The sequence below is a fragment of the Colias philodice genome, chromosome 19 (assembly GCF_061535455.1).
Source record: "Colias philodice isolate Cphi_HAF_F1 chromosome 19, ilColPhil1 Martin Lab GWU primary, whole genome shotgun sequence".
Lineage (NCBI taxonomy): Eukaryota > Metazoa > Arthropoda > Insecta > Lepidoptera > Pieridae > Colias > Colias philodice.
The window spans coordinates 6475137-6488766 of NC_143104.1; positions in this window are offsets into that span (position 1 = coordinate 6475137).

Here is a 13630-nt window from a genome sequence, read left to right on the forward strand (position 1 = left end):
GTATACGCTAAGGTGATATTGCTTTGTGAATTTTAAACGGACTTTTGTAGCGTGGCTTCTTGTTCGCTCATTAAATTGTTATTAAAAGTACCTACCGAGCCAATTATATGATATAAAAATTAATAATTAATGTTGATGTATCCTAGATTAAGTCTCAATTTGTAATTTTTAAGAGCAATAAAGTAATAAATAAATAAATAAATAAATAATAAAGGTACAAATTTTAATACATAAAATACACAATATTTTTAAATATTGTATCTTACGTAACAATTGAAGAACGATTTCAATCCAAGCCTTTCAATCAAAGTACATTTTTTTACAATTTTATTTCGTAAATAAGTATTATTAAATAAAATAATCCTTACAAAATATTCGCGAGCTATATTATCAACCAATAAAAAGTGATAAAATAGTATTAAACCCAAATATATTCTTACTCTCCCCAAGTGAATAATAGTTCTACGTGTCAAGCTTTAGTTATGCGGGCGAGGTAAAAAATTACAAGACCCATCTCCACTGAGTTAAGTTATTTATTTGCGTTTACTTTAATTAAGCCATTGTGCAATAAATTGTAGCCATTCGTAAATCGCCAGCTCCAAACTAGGTGTACAGCGTCTATTAGAGGGGACATTACTTTTGGGATTAGCTGGCCGCGGGACTAAATTGTTAGTTGGTTACGTTTTATGAGACCTTTACGTACGTTTAAATATACGTTCTTTGTGGTTCTTATATATTCACATTACGTCATATATAGATGATGTTTGAGAACGAAAATGTCAATTGCAATGCAAGTTGCAATTCTCATACATTGATAAACAATATTTAATGAGCTTCACCTATGTTTATTTCTAAGTTTTATCTTTAATTGTACGTAGAAAACATAATATAAACGTTATAATATAAGCATGCTTTGTGTAGATGCACAATATGTCGCATTAGAAGTTACTGGGAACATCGTATTTAAATGAGTCTTATTTGACATGACGTTTTCTCAGAAAATACTGAAGACTGCAACATCTTATTTTAATGATTTGAAAGCGTACTTACAACTAAAGTAATAAGTTCAAGCGCCATGAACTTAGCATATGAGTTTAGTAACTTAAATGCATGCTTCAAAGGTGAGATATCTCGGGTTACAGAAATTCATATCCACTTGTGAAACTTTGCCATTAGATCTAGTTTCAACTTAATCGCAAAGGCAGAATTTAATTTCAATTATTGCGTACATTCAGGCGGAAATATAGCAGTAGAATATACATCAACTTTACTAACACTTAAGTTTAATTGTACGATTTAAATTGTTCTTTTTTCACAAAAATCTATATTACATATATATATTTTTGTTATATTTGTTATTATATATAATAGGTACTATATTACATTAAAATTTTCGCACGATATGCTATACGTTATAACTGTAACATTTACGAACGTGACTCCAGTTAGCTGTATAAAAAAATAGAAAATAAAATGCTCTTTCAAAATCATAAATGAATTTTTAATTACAGAGCTTATTCATTGAACGCGGCTCACAGCCGCGAGCGAAGTCCCTATGATTTTATACTTCCATTTTTACAGCACAAAAGAAATAAAATTTTGAAGCGCCGAGCCTGAGGTTGTAGAAGTTCTCGTATTTCAGTGGCACGCGTCGTTTAAGCGAAAAATACACCTCTATAGTCTATGGTAATCCACAAACATTCCTCTTCTGAATTTGCTCCTACAATTGTATCTGCGTTGTTATGATTCGACGCCAACGCTCTTGATAATTTTTTGCAAACTTTTGTTTCAGTGTGCCATTTTTCTTATGAAAGGCTTTTGTAACACGCCACATGTTTCTGCGTATTTTTATGTAATTATTTTTCTTTTATGCTTAGTGTTGTTGCTCATGAAACTCTAACAATTAATATCGGGAGAGGTTTCATTGTGGAAGGTGACCCAGAATGTGGTAAGATATTTATTCAAATGAGTGTAATTTATTTCATTTGTTATGTTGTTTTAACTTAATTGTACGACACAAGTATTATAAAAATTAATATATGATTATTTATTCAATGAAATCAAATGATTAATTGTTTCTCACGTAAATTTTGGAACTATAATTAAGTTACATTATTTTTGTAATGTAATAAAATTTAAACAGAATAAGAAAGATCCAAGCCTCGAATCATTAATTCATCCCAGTTTTATTGCAGTTGATTATTTAGTTTATTCGAACTAAAAAAAATCAGTTGGCAAAAGTTCCTAATTCTTGATTCTGTCTGATTGCAGACAGAGAAAAGCGAAGTTAAAAAAGCCGAAGGTACTCCAGCATGAGTCGAATACAGATTTTTTCAAGCTTTTTTATTAACTAGACGTTGCTTTGTGCATTCGAGCGGCTCTGCAGTTTGCTTCGTCTTCTACGTGTGAAACTTTAGTATTCGTATACCGTGTTTGCAGTATGTATTTCTGTAACACACTTTGTGGCGTATCAATATGCATGCTAACGACTTCATCTTGTATTTCAAGATTGAGGTCGCAATTTGATAAATTTGCTTTGGGACATCGATAAGAATTGAAAATTAGAGTACGTAATGGAATAGACAGACCTGGGTGAAGTTGTTAACGAGAGAGTGTAGAATCAAGAGATCGTGGATTCGACTGCCGGTGGAGAATAATAAATAAATTATGGTCTGGTAGGACAAGGGCAAGCTACTTGTTTGTAAAGATGATTCGAACTAATCGGTGCATCAGATGTATGATCTGCTAAAAACCCATAGGATGACACGAAACTCTTTGAAAATAATATTATTTTTAATATTATGTGCTAGGAAATAAGTAACAAATGATCTGCTATTTGCAATTTTCTTTCGTTTGATAAGAGTATTATTAATCAAATCCCTTTTCCTTTGCCTTAGTCCGTAAAATTACAAATGCCGATAAAGAGATTAAAACTCATAGGTACAATGCAGATTTTTGGGTGCCTTGATGGATTCTGACTTCATTACTCGCCGATCCTTTGAGTTTTATAAGGCAGTTTTTAATGAGTTTTTCCTGTGCTCTCACAGGAAAAACTCAGACATATATATTGAAGCGTACCTATTACTTTATATCTATAATTGAACCATATATAATTTTTTAATATAAGAGAGAGGAAAGTAAGTATTCGTGAAGCATTTTGACTCATCTTACTTGAAATGATTATTAAATATACACTTCACTTAATATTTCATTCTTAAAAACAAAAATTAATTTAAACAAATAGTTTGCATGAAAACAAACACCATAGTATAATTGATGTTAGAAATGCTGGATACCTTAAATCATCCTTATTTTATGAGCTTTTGATTCGCGAAAAAGTTTTATCAGTAACGGATAATGGGAACAAAATATCTTCGTCACTTGAGCGAGGTCGTTCTCATTTTTCAACTCTTGATAGCTACATTAGGAAGGAAACTGCAAATGTTCTGGAAGCGATGGTATAATAAAAGTGTCGCATTTTGGTAAAGCAAATTTTATCGGCATTTATTTGTAAAACGCTATAGATTTGCCGCGACAAATCAATATTCTACCAACGACAGTCGAAATGTTGTTATTGAATTGAATCGTTTCAATAAATATGTTTCGAATTCTTTACGACACATTTTTATGATTGGCATTTTGATATTTTGACAGGCGACCCGGATGGAATAGTTGGTAGTTATACTACTTGTATATAGGTAACTAGCTTTTTCATGCAAATTGGTTCAGTAGTTCAAGCGTGATTGAGTAACAGACAGACAGACAGAGTTACTTTCGCATTTATAATATTAGTATGGATATGTGGACTGTGGTATGGTTTTTATTAAGTAAATAACTATTTTGACAGTGGGTATGAATTCAATATCCCATATAGGAAAGATTAAGATTGTTATTTTGTCTTTTCCGTCTTATTGTTTCCAGAAAATAAGCAACGTTCACTTATGATTAAACTAGCGGTCCGCCCCGGCTTCGCCCGTGGTACATATTTCGCAATAAAAAGTAGCCTATGTCCTTTCTCGGGTATCAAAATATCTCCATACCAAATTTCATGCAAATTGGTTCAGTAGTTTAGGCGTGATTGAGTAACAGACAGACAGACAGAGTTACTTTCGCATTTATAATATTAGTATGGATTTGTTTAGAAAAATAACTTTTTATTTAAATACATACCTATACTTCATTATTCATTTTCATACTTCATGAACAGTATTTGGTTTTGTTTTTTTAATCTTAGTTAAATTAATATTACTCGTGTAATCATAACAGTATATATTTGAACATAACCTAAATCTAGTTTGATGATAGGTCATTGAAATAGGTTCAGGTAGGTTTGACCTTACAGGCCTTACCCGCCCAAAGGTAACATATCTGTTAAATTGTATTATCACTATTTTATCCAGTCCCGTCGGACATTGTTGAATGTTGTTATTCATTTTATGTGAATTTGAATAACTTATTACTAAATCAGAGAGGAAATTTATTTGATAAACAAATACAAACTGTGTTTGCGTATTGAATTGTATTGTATACTTTTAACATTTTAAAATTGTATCCACTAGTTAATTAACCTTGTTATGCTATATACGGTTAGTTGAGTAGCAGATGCAGAATCCAAAACAATGTTTTTGCCGTAATATAACTGTGAGCCAAGCACTGGAACATATTTCGGCTAACTCGAGCTTAGCAATTCAGCGCGGTAATGCTGTGCAGTGTTATGGCACGGCTACGTTTCTGTGATGTCAAACCATTTGTTTGTACGTGAATACGGGTTATTATACAATTGTGGTCTGATGAATATAGTCACAAAGAAATGTAGGTAAAGAAGAGCTTTTTGGCAATTGTAAAAGCATCACATCTTATTTATTATAAATCGAAATCAGCAAACTAATAAGGTACTGTCGCCTTTGGCTACAAAATGAAAGTTTTATAATTTAAGATGTCAGTGAACGTTTCCTATTGTGTCATACTTGAATATCCATTCATTATTAACAGTGAACCTTCAATGAACTCCTTCCGGCTACACTTTCCTGATACTTCCTGCAATATTACTGCATTTCTCTAAAAATAAAATGCCCTCTATTTACACGCTGCATAGTTTTGACCACATTTGTTTCAATACCGCTCCAACCGTTGTCGGGTAATATAGTTTTATGCTATTGCCTTCCATAACAATAATGACTACGCACTTGTTCTCTATTCCATCGTTTCCGACACGGTTAGGTTATATCCTCGTTTAAATGACAGCGAGATAACCGTTTTTAGCATCGTAACAATCGCTTATAATTATTATTAGAGGTGACGATATTGGAAATCGTAACCGAACGTGTAATGTTTTGTATAGATTGTATTATCTATTGGGTGGCGGATAATTGGGTACTTTTGCTTATTTATAGAATTAAGTTTCTATATTTCATAGTCTAGAAAGATCATAAGACAACTTTTCTCGGAGACTAAAGTCGGGATCAATAATTATGTTCATACAAATATTCCTGAGCAGCCCACTGGCCTTACGGCCTTATTCTTAACACTTGACTTAATCATTATAATATACTACTAATAATTATTTACTAGCAATCATTTTCATTGATTGTGATACATTACATATTAACTGATGTGGCTGACAATAGGCGGGTCGACATATGAATGAATAAATAAAAATTTTCATTCCTCACACCCGTCAAACAAAATTTAAAAACTCATCAAATTATTGTAAAGTTACCCGTTTAAAGTTTCTCTCTTATATTAAAAACTAGCGGTCCGCCCCGGCTTCGCCCGTGGTACATAATATTTACGTTTTCTCTACATAAGAACCATCCTCGTACTTCAAGGAATATAATAAAAAAAGAATTATCGAAATCGGTTCAGCCGTTCTCGAGTTATGCGCTTACCAACACATTTTGCGATTCATTTTTATATTATAGATTAAAGAGAATCTTGAATTTAAAATTAATGCGAAATAAAAAAAGCTAAAAATATAAACCCTAAACATTGATTAGTGTCATCAAAAATAATAACACAAGGAATAAATTAACTCGGTTTCTTTGTAGCTTGCCAGCTTTCACTTAAATGCTAAATGTCTTTTTCGTGCCTGAGAATGAAAGCTCTTAAACGAATCAAGTGGCTACTTTAATTTGTAATTTGTTTCATTCACAGTATCGTGTCAGACATTTTAAATAGAATTTCCTCTTTCATTCAGAAGGTTATTGGACTGAATGTGTCTGGAAGCCGGCGTTTCTTAAATAAAGCGGGACATTTATTCTTTTTTAAGAAAATGCTTCTTTATACAATGCGTAAACTTTTATGTGGATAGTTGCTGGGAAAGGAAGGAATTTGTGAGGCATAATTGAAATCAAGGATAATAATATTTGTTAATTTTGTTTGACATATCTTAAATTAAGTAAAGGTAATATTGGGCATAGGAAAAAAAGTGTACTGTTTAGACTTAACAAAAAGCAAACTTATTTGTTTCTCGTTTTCTGAATACATTTTATTCTAGAGATTGAGAATAATAAATCCTATTGTTTAATATGTAAATCAAATTATCTGATGTAAATAAAGATTATTAAATGGTCAATATTGAATCAAAAATAAATAAAAAATGAAATATTTAGAAGCCAATATACCTCTGGGATTATTGGAAATATTCCAATATCAAATAAAACAAAAGTAAATTATTATCCAATTATTTTTTATTGCTACGAATAAGCCTACAAGGTCCCGCCTGTAATAAATATTATTCAAGGTGTGGAATTTTTTGTAGAAGCTGTCTGATCCATAAGGTGGAACTTATTGGCATTACTTTGGAATATATTTAATTTCAAAGAATTGTATTATAACTTTTTATTGCTGGCTATTTCATTATTATACGTCGTAAGAGATTTCAGTTGTATTTCGCTAGCGCAATTATAGGATCATATTCGAAATGAATACTGAGAAAAAAACGAAGGTAAACGTTTAGAAATCTTGTTCAGTGTATGTGCTGAAGTTCAACGAATTAATATCCTATACATTAGCACTGTACATCAAAGTAAACGTATACTCTCCGTAAAGGCCTCTTTAGCGGGAAATGAGCGCCTAACATTAGCGGCCTCTTCAAACGAGGGTACATTATTGCTCGTTAGGGTTTTAGGGCGTTGAGCATATATTGATATGTCGCCCTAAATCCTTATATTTGGTGTATCGAGTTTAGGACGCAGTTGGGAAGGATGGGAGCAGCACTAATGACTTTTCATATGTCAGAATTGAAAATGTAGGTATACAAATCACAAAGCACAGCGTAATACATTTTAGAAAATCAAAATATAAAATAAAATAATGAATATAATAAATAATTTTTTTAACATTCAGACATCTAAGATAAAGAAGTAAATTTTTAAAAGGATCTCCAAAGAATGTAAATTTGAAATTGGAGCACATTCGAAATCAGTTTTTTAGTTCAAATGAAAGTTTTGACGCATAAATGAAAATTCAATGGATAAACTTCTAAATTTCTTTGCCACTATTTCAAATATTTAAGACCTTGCTCCGAGTAATTTTTCCTTGAACCAGAAACGCGCTACCTGACATTCGGGCTTATATTAATAATGTACCTGGTCGTTGATGAAAATTGACTTTATAAGTAAAACACGATTCAATTTTGGCAGCACGTACCTATATTCGTGTACTCCGTTACTCAAATTAAGTATTAATATTAAAAGTGTAGGCATTCATCGAGACCGGAGACCGATGCTCGAAATTAAAGTCGACTAATATTTATATTCAATTTATTATTCCATTAGCCTAGTCGATTCTCTTGGAAATACATCATGTTGAGTGGCATCGAAGATCACATTATGATAGCGTGGCTGTGTGTGAAATACCTCGGAGATATGTTGAGCCGTGATGCCCGGATAATGTCAGATGCAGTAAGTTAAAGCTGGCTGAATTTCATTTACAATTTCACATTGAATGTACCTTTTACTGCCTCTAGCATGAAAGTTAATACGTACTATTCCTCGTACTTTAACGTACAGGTATCTAGTATTGGAACTCAGATATCATTTGTATGTTGGTATCATTGACTTGTGTATTTCTATAATTATGTGCGGGCAAATGTATAAATTTGAAGAATTAACTTATAAACACGACGTATTATAGCGAAATGATACCTGTGTTCTTACTATTAGCAAGATTAAATACAGATACAAAGATCTATAATATAAATATATTTGTCATATCCAAATAATGAACAATTGATTATTGTCATCCTAATTCCAACTTTGATTTCAAATTTTAACTATCCTATAATTATTTTCAAGAGAAAACTCATCCATAAAACTTGTTGAATACAATTTTTTTCAACAGAGCTATGAATTAAAAGTTTTAATGAAGCTGATAGGAATCAGGATTGCGTGTAATTAGGTTAATTGCACTCTTTCGCACTATAATTTCTATAAAAGCTTAGAGAAATAGCAACAGTATTATTTATTATGAAAATTATTTAGTTTATTGAAGTGAAACTTCTTAAAGCGCGGTGAGAGTAATCTTTCATGACAATACCGTCACGTCATGAAGTAAAAGGACGATTTTGGTATCTTTAAATCTTGCCAAAGAAGTTTCACTTCTGACACTTGTGTTCTTTTTGACTTACACACGCTATTTTATCTACGAAAATTAATTAGTTTATAATGAATAGTTTATACTTTAGGCGGTCAAGGATGAGTAGAGATTCAACTTATAAGTTCAATGCCTTAGTTTGAAACTTTGCTAGAGTCGATGTCTGTTATGCTAATAAATGTAAACACATTTATTTTGTTGTTTGCAGACTCTTGTATTTTAATGAATAAATGTATTTGTTCTGTTACTCGGTGCAAAGTAAATCCTACCCACCAGGATAGTAGGTGGTCTACAGATTGCAACTAAGCGCTTTTAAAGGTTTTTTAATTTTTTTCTCAAAGGAAAATTACCATTAGCTTCCTTATGCAGTTTTTGTTTTTAACTACTTGCTAGAAGAGACTGTAAGGCGGGTAACACAATAACGATCATGAATACATCTTACCATGAGGTGAATTATGTCCTTGCCATATACCTAATATAAAATTTTTTATTATATATTTATTTGAGAGACAAAATTCTTAGATAATTGTTTTCATACGTAAAAACTGATCGTAGGTACTAAGTATATTAAACATTTCTCGTAGCCGTTTCTGCTGCGAAAATTTGTTAAATTTGATTGGAAAAAGATAATTGAAATCTATACGGTTGTTAAGTATCGACGAATTTAAATTTACAACCTACTAGTTGTAAATTTAAATTCAAATCTACCGTAGGCTAAAGATTTCAAAGGCTAAGGTCAGGGCTACAAATTGACCTCTTCTCTATTCCGGTTTTGGCTGTAAATTATCGAATGTTTAATTAGTGTACCTAGTTAGTTAAGATACGGTCTTAGATATGGTATATTAAAACTTTTATTGATAATTTTTTGTATTATAACAAATTGTGTATCTTCTATCTTATAGCTTTCACCCATGACTTTGCAAGCGTTGTATTAAATTACGTAGCATATATATATGTACCTTGAATACCTTGAATATACATATGTAGTTAATCTATATTATAGATTTCCTTCAAATCAATTCAGACGTTTTCTATTAAACAGTAGGTTTATTGGATAATTGCTTAATAGACATTGATTTAGGTACGGATAAGTTATCTCTCTTACTGCGAATGAAATGTGGTAAATAACTTCGTAGTAAACAAAGGATTTTGCTACATACCAACCTTTTTGAAACTATATGTGTTCTTGTATTGTTACGTACTGGCTATTTCTATACTATGATTTCTTTAAAACACGCTTTTATTAACGCTTCAACTGAATGTTTGTATGCTTGTTTGTTTGTATGTATACGATTTCGATTTTGACCTTCTTTAAACGGATGCTTTTTATTCAAGTTTCAAAGGATATTTTAGAGAGTTTATCTTATTTAAACGTATTTTAAACTGTATAATAGTTTTCCTCCCAATACACAAGTTATGATTAATCTATTAAGAATCTGCTGTAAACCTGTTTAGATATTATATCAAATCTTCTCAAATACATGTGCATATTATGGTACACCTTTATCTATACAGGGTGAAAGGTAAGACATTTGACAAATTTAGACAGGAGCTTCTACTCATGAAACTGAACAACTTTTGTTCTACAACTTTGCTGAATTCGTAAAAAAAAAATTGGACTTTGTAAGGAAACTTCGCTAATCAGCTGGCCGATTTCCATACAAAGTCCAAATTTTTTTCTACGAATTCAGCAAAGTTGTAGAACAAAAGTTGTTCAGTTTCATGAGTAGAAGCTCCTGTCTAAATTTGTCAAATGTCTTACCTTTCACCCTGTATATTGATACTTTGGTTGTTATTACCTATATTTCAAATCGAACCATTATAATATTACGGTCGGTACGTATTAACTCGTAAATGGAGGATTTGGTTTCTAAATATTATTATTAAGTACGTAGAATATAAAGTTCACCCCACTTGAATTGAATAGGATCATCGTTTTATTACAGATAAGGTTCGAAGGATCTCTTTTATTGTATAAAATTTTAATATGTATTAAGCAGTATTCAGTATTATATCGACACGTAATATGCATTCCATATGGCCTAATATGAAAGATAAGGGTAGCTTATAAAGGTCAAGCTAACAAAGGACAGATGAAATGATAAATTTATTATCATATTTTAATTAAACGCTAAATTTGAATAGCCCTCCAAATTCTTTTGTGTGATCAAGGTTTGACTGGTTTATTTTTCGGGGATTATTGTTCGTCTCTTGCGTAATATAAATTAATTCTTTTGGTATTTATTTGTCAACGCAATAATACATGACATGCATTTCAAGGAATTTTGCATTCTATTTTATTAAATATATATATATATATATATATATATATATAATAATATATAATAATAATATATATATATATATATATATATATATATATATATATTATATCCCCCCATCACCGTATCTCTACGTTGACGGCGTGGTGGGGCTTGTGTGTTTCGATGACTCTTGGGGCTAAGCCGGTAGAGCTTCTCATGCCGGAAAGGTCCAAGACGAGATACCAGACAAAATGAGATACAACCCAATCCAAGGTGGAACAGCAAATGCCGAGGGATGCATGGCTAAGGGGAGCTTAGTCACAAATTTGCGAACTCCGGAGACCAGGGAAAATCCGGTTTCAATTACCCTTACCATGGTGAATGCGGGGCTCTGCCATGGTGGACCGATTGTCCCTAGCTACTCGTGGGAATCAAATGAAGCGTAACAATGGGAAACATAGTAGTTATATGGCAGGGGGGGATAGCCAGGATGCGACAGCATCACATGTAAGACGTAGTACTAGGTTAAGATTAAATAGAGTAGGGAGTATAGAAATTAGAAGTAGGTCTTCAAGTGTAACAACAGATGAATTGACAGATGATACTTTGCAGAGTAGGGATCTTTCTCCCACAAGCTCAGCCGGTACATCGGAGTCGACCACAGATACATTAAACGAAAATTCGAAACAAAAGTGGTCACGTTCTGAAATTCACGAATTACTATACTGTTATTACATAGCTAAAAGGGGAGGCCCGGGTTATATTAAAAGATTGGAGAAAATATTTAAGGATAGAAATGCGGACAATCCTAAAAGTCGAAGATTCACTGGATACACGCTTTCAAATCAAATACGAAGTATACTAGCCCGGCGGAAAATTTCATTAGAAATTCTTCAAGAAATTCAACATAGAGCAGAACATACACATTTAACAAATGACACTCACATGCACTGTACACTACAAATGACACACAATACACCAAATACACAAAATAATGAAGGTACAAACAATAGAGAAGAACCATTTCAAGTAAGTAATACACAACAACAACAAGTCGATGATACTTTGCGGAATAGAGACGTAATACTCACAAATTCCGCCGGTACATTGAACATCACCACTGAATTATTAAATAAAGATGCAAGAATTAAGTGGACTCATACTGAACTACAAGAACTTATGTTTTGCTACTACAAAGCTAAAACCGAAGGACCTGGTTACATAAAAAGACTCGAAAAACTCTTTAAGGATAGAAACTTGGATACTAAATTTCAAAAATTTACCGGTTATACACTGTCAAATCAAGTCCGTACCATATTAAAACGACAAAGTATCTCAACCGAACTACTGAACGAAATTAAGAGTAGGGCGGAACAAACAACCGAGTCATCATTTTTTAATATCCATACAACAACACTTGCCGAACAAAATAATATACAAGTTGATGGAACTTATACAACTGAAAATAGTGCACAAATTACTCATCCAGTAGAAAACGAAAACACATACACACAAGAAGCAAACATTACAATAAACCAAGAAGCACAAACACCCGACATAACAGTAAACGAAGATTTGGACCCTTTAATTCTTGAATTTTTGCAAACATTATCTGAAACCAAAGAAACCTCAATAGAAAGCAGGGCATTACTACCTAAACCTAAATTTAATAAAACATTCATAAATAACCTAAATAAAATAAATAAATACCTCCCGTGTATCCTTGAAACAAATCAATCATTGCGCGAAATAAATAATATAATATATGCGGCAGCTAAAACTTTAATACATATAAATCAACAAAAAGCATATGTTCCTCCGGATGTATCTAGACCAAAAATAGACCCACCGTGGAAAAGACGAATAAAACGTAGGATAGATGACATAAGAAAAGAATTAGGATGGTTCGTAGAAATAAAATCAGGTGTAAGCAGTAGAAAAATGATAAAAATCAAAAGAAGACTTTTTGAAAAATACAGGATAATTAATGAAGGAGATTTGGATTATAATGTAGAGATATTAAAACAAAAATTGAAAGCTCAATCCGGTAGGCTATTAAGATATGATACTATAAACCAAAAGAAAATTCAAAATTCTCAATTTACTGAAAACCAACATAAATTTTTTAGATCACTCAATAATAAAAAAAACGTACCTGATAAAATTCCATCAAAAGAAGATATAGAGAATTTCTGGGCATCGATACTTTCAAATCCTATAACATATAATAAAGAAGCACCGTGGATCGCCGACATACACAATTTGGCAGACGATTATGAACAACACTCATTTGAAGAAATATGCGAAGAAAAAGTGAAAGACGCAATTAGAAAAACTAAGAATTGGAAGACACCAGGTTTAGACAAAATTCAAAATTATTATTTAAAGACACTAACAAACACACACAAATACATAGCCAAGTTATTTAATCAAATTTTAAAAGGTCAGGAGCCGATCGAACAATGGTTTACTACAGGTCAAGTAATTTTAATATCAAAAAATGATAATACACAGGATCCGAAAAATTGGCGCCCAATAGCGTGCTTACCAACTATGTACAAAGTTTTTACCTCCATAATAGCTAACGAACTGTATACTCACTGTGATATAAACAAATTAATAGCACCGGAACAAAGAGGATGCCGAAAACGCGCGCGTGGGTGCAAAGATCATTTAATGATTAACAAAGCCATACTGGAAGATGCACATAGAAATAAGAAAAATTTAAGCATGGCCTGGGTCGATTACCGAAAAGCCTTCGATAGTATATC